The sequence below is a fragment of the Priapulus caudatus genome, unplaced genomic scaffold (genome assembly GCF_000485595.1).
Source record: "Priapulus caudatus unplaced genomic scaffold, Priapulus_caudatus-5.0.1 Scaffold203, whole genome shotgun sequence".
NCBI classification, from domain to species: Eukaryota; Metazoa; Priapulida; class Priapulimorpha; order Priapulimorphida; family Priapulidae; genus Priapulus; species Priapulus caudatus.
In genome coordinates, this window is record NW_014577264.1 from 181148 (window position 1) to 189627 (window position 8480).

Genomic DNA, 8480 nt, shown 5'->3' on the forward strand with positions numbered 1-8480 from the left:
AGAGTTATAAGTAGAGTTATCCTGTTTGTGTTTAGTTTGAGATTTGTATAGTTGTTATTGCTTAGTTGACTGAATATAAGCCCATAGAAGCGTGTTTATGCTAGTGTTAGGATGAACATCGTATTATAAAGGCTTAGAATACCAGTTACAGGAATGTAGCGTTTAAAGAGGTTATTTTCATAACAGTACCTGACAAACACCATGACTACTATCTTCACGTTAATTATAGACACAGAGACTGGATTGTATATTAACCAGGGTGATTCCAACTCCGTATAAGTAAATTTGAGTTTCTAATTTGATATTTAGGCAACCGTCAAATTGAAATAAATCTTCATTTGAAAAGGGGAGGGATTGTAGTGTTTAACCCTGAGGTCAGGTTCCACGAACGTAAACAGAAAGTAGAACAGAAACGCATTGCGTATATACACTGTGAGGGGATTGGCATGAGCTGTGAATAGAGCAGCATCATGGTGGTTGACCGATTTTATTGTCTGAGGTACTGTGACTGTTTAAGTTTAGGTTTTGCAATTTTATTATGTTTGCACACGCAATTTTATATTACTTTTTCGGTTGGGTTAGTAGTTGGCTGAAAAAGTACTAGTATATGTTATCTCGGTAAGCATTCCCACTCGCCAACAGGGCTGGTCAGACAGACATTCTAGACTAGCCCTTACTGCATTTCTACTAGCCTCGGGCGAGCGGGCGAGCGTTAGTTTCAAGCCCTGTTACATGAAGATGGCAGCACCATCCAACAATGAACATCACTATCACTATTATTATTATTTTATATATTGTTATTGTTTAAAATGCCCTATTAGTAATTATATATCGTATTCCATTTATTATTAAGAATCTTAGAATGCACATCCCCAAATTGCAGCCCCCCCCTATAAAAACGTCCCACATCTGAGTCATTCACTTTGCTACGACAGAAATCCTGGACCAGTGCTTCCTCAGAGGCACTGGCCCTACTGGACCAGTGCCCAATTATCAGTTTTTCACCTGTTATGCTATTATTACTCATGCAACCAGGAATATAAATATAGTGTTTTCAGGTCCAGGACTATTTGCGCTATTTTGGATATCTATTTTGCTTATCTGGCATTCGTACAAATACTTGTGTCTGACTAAGTTTTCAAATAGTCAATCGCTCGAAGCACATTTCTGGCTCAATGAGAAACATTTCGTGATGTTTGCACACTGCAAGTATGCTCACAGTAGGTCTATATACTAGGCCTTTTGTTGCGAGGTCTATCCATTTTAATGCCTCATAGATTGCAAGTATATTTTGGACAAGTAAAAATTGCTTTCTTGTTGCCGCGACGGACAACTAGATCCTGAAAATATAGTATCCAGAGAGACCGGGTACAAGATGGCGTTGCGCAAAAGATGCGTTGTTCCCGCGACCGCGAGAGCGGTTAAGCCGCGCACTTCCGTGTACGTACGATTAGCTACGTGTAAAAACTGGCACCGCCACCACACGTGTTCGCACGACGTGCCGTCGCCCACGGGCAGCCGCGCGGGTCAGGAGGTTGGTAAAAACTTGCCACGACGCAGCCAGACGCCGCGGCGGCGGCGGTTTTGGAGATAGCATCTAGACCGCCCACGTGGAGCGCCATACCAGACTTCGTTAAAACCTCTGTGATAGACATGACGTCATCGCGTAGCGGCCAATGAGCGAGCGCGTGGTCGCTGATTGACAGCATTTCTTGGGGTTTCTTGTAGGAGCCACTACGCGTTACCCGTGAGGCGCACCACCCCCAAAAATGTTTAGGGGCCGTTTGGAGATCTGGTCTCTAGCCGTCGATGGCGAAATGTCGGTTGGATTCCGCCCCATTTTCGCGGAGTTCGTTTTCAGACCCCTGTCTAAGATATCTGTCTAAGTGGACAAAAAGGGGGCGGCGTATTCGCTGTGGGGGCGCGGATAACTAGGGCCGCAAGTCCGTCGAGGCCTGTAGGGGAATGATGCAATTGGAAAACCTAATATGGGATACTGAGTCACTTGACAAAGACACATAGATTAGTTGTTGAAATTACCTTAAAACAGGTCAATATATTTTGGATTCATCCTAAAATTGAATTACTCTTAACATCACAAAATTCAATGCATTGCATTGCATGGTAGAGGGCATAACTTATAAAAATTGATCTATAAATGACTTAGTCTTACAGTGACAATGTGGCACATGCACAATACTGGCTACAGGCCAAATAAATATCAAAATGAAACAACATTTCCATTTCCCAGGCAAATATACATGCCCTGCCACTGAAATACATTGACACAAGGCTGTGAATGTTACACATGTGTATAGTTATTTTTTAATTGTTTTCATAAATCTCTATAATGCAAGTGCAACTAGGCCTACCTCTTTGTCATCAACATCAGCTTCATGAGTCTGAGGGCAGTCGACCCAGTTCACTCGTATGTTTCTTGTTTGAAATTCATGCAGGACTGCTTTTGACATAAGAAAAAGCGTAGCATCATAATTGGTACTTGTATTTAATGACGTTCCAAAGAAGGCTTCAAATGCGTTGTCTGACGAAGGGCATGGGGACAATAAGAAAATAAAATTGTCTTGTTGTGAACACGACACTTCTTGGTTTGTAAAAGTTCCTACTTTTGCACGCGTGCGTCTGACAGGAGACTGAAACACATCGTGGCGATTTAACTCAAACTCATGTAATATTTCACGAAAGGTCATCTGCATCGCAGTTACAACTGCAGCTGGTTCAGATTCGACACCATTCTCTCGCTCCCAGTTCAGTTCAGAGTCAAGCAATGTCATTAGTTCATCTTCAAATACTTCAAATTCTGCTTTGCACACATTTCGCGTAGTTTTGGTTTTCTTCTGCTTATAGTTGCTGTTGGATATGCACAGTTTAACAGACCATCGAACGAGGTCTAAGATCTGACCTCCTGCTCTATTGCCATTACTAATACTAGGCCTATCATTACGATTTTCAAGCCAGGCAAGGATTTTTAACACAGAGCAGCGCACTACTTTGCTGTATCTTTCAATTGCATCAACAGATAACGGGGAGTTCAGAACGTCCTTTATCGTAACAATAAACGCGACCTGGATAGACTTCATAATTTCTTGACTGTTTACATTCCCTAACACTATCACTAACAGTAACAGTAACATTCACGTAAATTTAACTTTTGCCGCCATTTCCTTCCTTCGCCGACATACATAAACACAAGGCGTACATGGATTTGCCTAAAATCAGGGTCGCGAAATGGTTTTTTGCACGGAACAGAATCACACAACTTGTGTAGTGCAATGTGCCTCGTGGGAAACAATAATCCCCATAAAAATAGCATATATATATATATATCATATCATATATATTACATTCATATAATACGATATCGCGTCACCTTTTTATGATCATATTAAATGCCCAAAACTAGTCTGTAAGTTTTGGTTTCATCGGTTTTTAAAATTTTGTCATTTATAAGGAAATCTTTTTCTTCCTTTTTATATAATTGTAAAATAGACAATTTGTTCTTATGCGATCGCTCTGTATGATGTCACCATTTTAACCAACGTTGATTTCCCTGCTCCACGGTCTGTTGTGCACTGATCTCTATAACTATACATTTTATATTATAGAGATCAGTGTCTGTGTGTAATAAATCGGATTTTTCCTGTACCAGAAATCCCAACTAGAGTGCCCCCTGGTGGTTACGCCAAAACATGTGCAGGACATGTGTTTCGTATATAACATATCGACAACGTATACAACATTTCGTTACTAAAGTAAAGATTAAAGTGCTACAATATTATAATTTTCATGTGGTTACGTCATCTATAGTCGGTAAGTTTGTGTCAGGGCTTAAGCTGGGTTTACACTATGGAAAAATCGTCGAGACGCTAGATTTTTCTGTGTTCTACCGGTCCAGGCAACCTCTCAGTCTCAGGCTCTCAGGCTCTCTCGGGTTCTCGACTCTCATTGCTAAGGACACAAGACACACATACAGGACTTGCGACCGACGCGTAATCGACAAACGACTTTTCAGAAAGTTAGAAACTATTGTTTCCTATGAGCCGATTGCACCACTGACAGCGACAACGCACGACGAACAACCTCGACGACACAAATATAATAGAACCGTTCGTTATTTTCCAGCGACTGTCGGCGCCGGCGACACTTTACAAATGCTGCCACCTATCCACAGCCGTTTCCATCGGCACGTGACTCGCCATTACGTCATTAAAATTATAAACCAATGCTAGCCAGGAAGTTTAGACTTGGTCCCACGGCTAAAACTCGCACCGCTTGTCATAACAGTGGAGCGCGAACCCATCTAAACAAAACGGCCAGGGCTGGCGGGCCAGCCATCCATTACGTGATTATTGTTTACGTTCGTATTATATGCTGACGTGTATATTACTTTTATATATTGCTCGATATACAATAGAGCGGTTTTTACAGCAATTATTTAAAGCAGGCAGCAGCGAGGTTTTTTGCTCGTTTGCTCATGAGTAGCACTGTCGCGTGCGTGCTGGTGAACTTGTCTACGGTCGCGTCGTGTGTCGCTGCCAGTGTGGCTGCCCGGCCAGTCGCCGCGGATCGTTGTCGTTTGTCGTTAACGGTCGCTCGCGTCGCTTGCGTGTGTCCTGGCCTTTAGGCTGAGGACTGAGGGGATGTTCACTGTTGTGCCAACTCATGGAATCTTGCACAAACTTGCGAATTTCAGCGACACTCCGCAGTTTTGCGGCAACCAATCTTGAGATGGCAAACAGAGGTAAAACAGGAGCTTGCATCACAACATAGATTATGTAGGATTTCAACTGTTATATCCCATAACTATATTATATTTATTATTATTAACGTATACTACTCTATGTGATACACTAAGGTCGTATACCTTCTTTCGTGTGTTGGCGACACTTTTGTTAAATATAAATCATAATTAAATAGATTATATAAATAAATTGATATAAATAATGAGATAAATCTCTTCCGTTAGTTTGCCACACGACACCACCACACACTCGCTGCATGAGCGCGGTTTGTTTGAACGCCGACTTGGTTTTCAGTTTGCCCAATTCTTGAGAGTTGGTCAGCCAAACTAGGAATCCGCAGTTGGGCAGCACAATCGCTGCACAATCTTGAGATTGTGCAATTCCGAAGTTTGGGTACGAACATCACCATAGGGGTGTCACTTCCGCCGGGCGTAGATTGAGGGACGGTGGTGAGTTCTTGACGTCACGACAAGGCGTTATATATCATTCCTATATATTACTTATATTAATATTATTATAATATTATTCATACCTTATTTCCCCTAACCTAACCCTAACCCTTGATTACTAACACTGTATCTTTACTTAATCTTAACTACTGAGTGCTGCCACCGTAGCGTCACCCTCAATCTGACGCCGCCAGAGGAAAGTTATTCCCCGAAACTGAGAGGGTCTATCTCCCCCGCAGGCGGTACAGCCGAACGTACCGCTGCGGGTAGCGTGTCCGCTATACTGCGAACGTACCCTGCGTACATCTTAATTGGCGGATCGGTACCTCGCCTAGCTCCATCTAACGAGTCTTAGGGGTCCGCCTTACGCGCTACTGCCATAAGCTCCTAACGTTAAACCCTAACCTAACCCTACCATATCAATAATAGTCTTACCAGGGTGCTGTTCCGGTATACCGGAGCCGTGACCCGAGGTACGTCTCCGCGGCTAGTACCCTGGGACATTAATTATTAAATCTTGTATGTGCCATGACACTCAGATCAACTCAATCACATGTAGCTGACGACAGTTTTTTTCATGCGTAGAAAAAATCTGATAAAAGCCCACTATAGTGTTGAGTAGTTAAAATGATAAACTTAGTCTAACGGATTACAGTACAATTACAATGCCTATACGAACTATGAAGAAAAAAAGCTATATCACAAAAAAGAAAGAAAACTTCAGCACTTTCTGTATAGTCAGGAGGCTTATGCAGTAACAGAGCCCAAATCTGCACAATTATGAAAGACATTTTAAGGCGTTCAAATCTGCGGTTCATAGTGTCCCTTCAACTAAGAATTTTTTTTGAGAGGCCACAAAATTTGACCTGCCGGCGAAACCCCCCTCCCACTATGGCGCCGGCTTAAGGGACCCGAAAACTGTTATTTTGCCATTCTTTACCCTTCTGTGGTCTATTTGCCGCAAAGTTAGCGAGTCGGGATTTTGGGCGGTTTAAACATCAGGAACGTGATGGGCCGTGGTGTTGGAATTTAAATTTGTGCATAGCGATCACGTTGATATCGTTCATTCGGGTTCACCTCGCCTTCGGGCCAACTCCGAAAATGGGTTTTCACATATCGGTCGGCTTTTCTCCACAAAAAAGTATAGTCAATTGTGGGGTTTTGGAGGTCAAAAGATTTATTAGATACACCTGGGCCTACACTTCAGACCCCTGGAAAAGTCGGTTCACCTCGGGTAGTAGTACACGTAGTCAAAATCTGACAGACTGACAGTCTGCAATCGCGTCCTCGTCACTTCGTTACATACACAGCCCAGCAGCTTGCTGCCTATCATTCTGATACATGGTTGCAATAGAGATTTTTGCAGCTTTCTGGGTGCATAGTGCAGCAAACGAAAGACACATACAATTGCTTCTTAGCGCAATCTTGCATGAATCTGGCCACTTGAGTGTCGGAGCAACAGAATGCCATGTCACGATCTCGAGTTTGCCGTCTCTGCTGCGATCCGTGCGTCCATTGAATGTGGAGTTGGCTTCTGATTAGAGTTATTCCATCCTACACATCGCAAGAGGCGGGGGCTGGTGCGATTGCTGAGCTTCGAGGATGTTACCCCTAAAATGCATAAGGCAATGCATCTCTTAAGATAGCCGTGCGACAAGCACACGAACCATCAACAACAACGAAAATCAAATCAAGCGTCTGGCGGTACATTGATATCTCGTTAAATCGCGATCAGCATTCCAAAGAATATGTCTTTGTTAAGCTTAGAACTCTTGCGCTAGCATGCCCGCACTCTCCCTATATTGTCTGTCTGCACATAGAGGGGCCTACATTAGCTCAAACAGGTTTCCACACTCGAGTGAGTCAACCCCTTCCTTTATTCCCCGCAGTTTAATATCAGACTGGCAAAAGTTTACAAGTAAAATCTTTAGCGCAATCCTTTAGCTCGGAATTGTTGTGTATGAAGACGTGAATTGCCTCCTTGGATATTTCCAGAGCGTCATGTGTCGATGATTGGCGAGGAAGGGTGATTCACAATTGGGAGTGCACAAAGAATTATTGACGAGTTCGTCGCACTAGGATTCTCTAATGGAAGTGAAAGATGTTATCCAAACTCAAATCGGTAAAAAGAAATCATGTGAGCTTCCCAAGCTAGTGCCGATGATGTAGGGCATTGAGAACCCTCATCGCATCCAACATGGTCACCCATTAGCAGATTCTTTCTTCATTACAAATTGAGAGATTGCTTGCAAAGAATCTCGTGACAATTCGGAGGACAATAGAAACTTTTCGAGGGGGAGATAACCGAATTACCTGAGTCGCTTCATCAACAATAAGCGATGTGACCCTTATCACAGTTCCAAGTCACAGATTTTTTCTCTGATCAGTCACCGAAAACGTTCTCTGCCCGTTATCCACCTAAGCTCAAACATGTCAAAGGTCTCTCGTTGTTCGATCTTTCAGTGATTCATCCCTTCACCTGCGCAGGCTGCAGTCCTTCCAGAAGGTTGTCAACTTTTAATGAATTTGTCTCCTAGCTGTCCTGCAGAGCTTGAGAACACTGACCCACCGCCTAGGGCGCTGCTCATCGAATCGATATATGCAGTTACCAGTATAACCCGTTTAAGCATCAAGGCCCCCATCCGCTCGGAAAGGAAGTCTCAATATGGTTCAAAACGAGCAAATTAACTTTACTGGTGTGATAGCACTGACCCGAAGGATATGTCAAAATGCTACTTTTTCACAGATGATCAAGAATAAGACCAGACAGTTTGTCAATGGTTTTTACACTAATTGCGGCGGAAAAGCTGTGTGGTAACCCATCCTTCCTGGTCCTGGAAGAAACAGATTTACTGTGCACAATGGTCTTGGAAATGTATGGTCTAAGCGAATGCTGACGTGAAAACTATCATCACCAGGCCAAAGATGGAACACTTAGACGAGAGGCGGCACAGACAGATGGATCCTGTGCCATTATTGACGATGTTGGCATCGTGTGGTTGTATCCGCGATTGACTTTGGTATCGGAAGTTGATTTGGACGTATGGTGTCATTCTGTCTCGCCTTTATGACGCCCCAGTCCTTTAAGATCGACCCTGACTTTGAGCTGTCGTGTTGAATATGAACTCTTGAACGAACAGTTGAAGAACATACATCGTCACATGTCTCGTTAATGAAGTGCACGTAGGGCGGAGGCACCTTTATATAGCTGGTCAGCTGCTATTGTCCGTGTAAGCCATTCTCCTTACACACTGGATCTGGGCAGCTGGTG

General features: G+C 43.3%; 1 protein-coding gene across 2 annotated transcripts in view; it reads left to right on the plus strand.

The window, feature by feature from the left end:
- Positions 1 to 3699: 3699 nt before the first annotated feature.
- The window catches only part of LOC106807255 (nucleolar protein 14-like), a 28678-nt gene continuing 23897 nt past the window's right edge, over positions 3700 to 8480 (plus strand). For both annotated transcript variants that reach the window (XM_014809548.1, XM_014809550.1), the window contains exon 1: positions 3700 to 3828. The gene's annotated coding sequence lies outside the window, so the exon portion shown is untranslated. The remainder of the gene's footprint in view (positions 3829 to 8480) is intronic.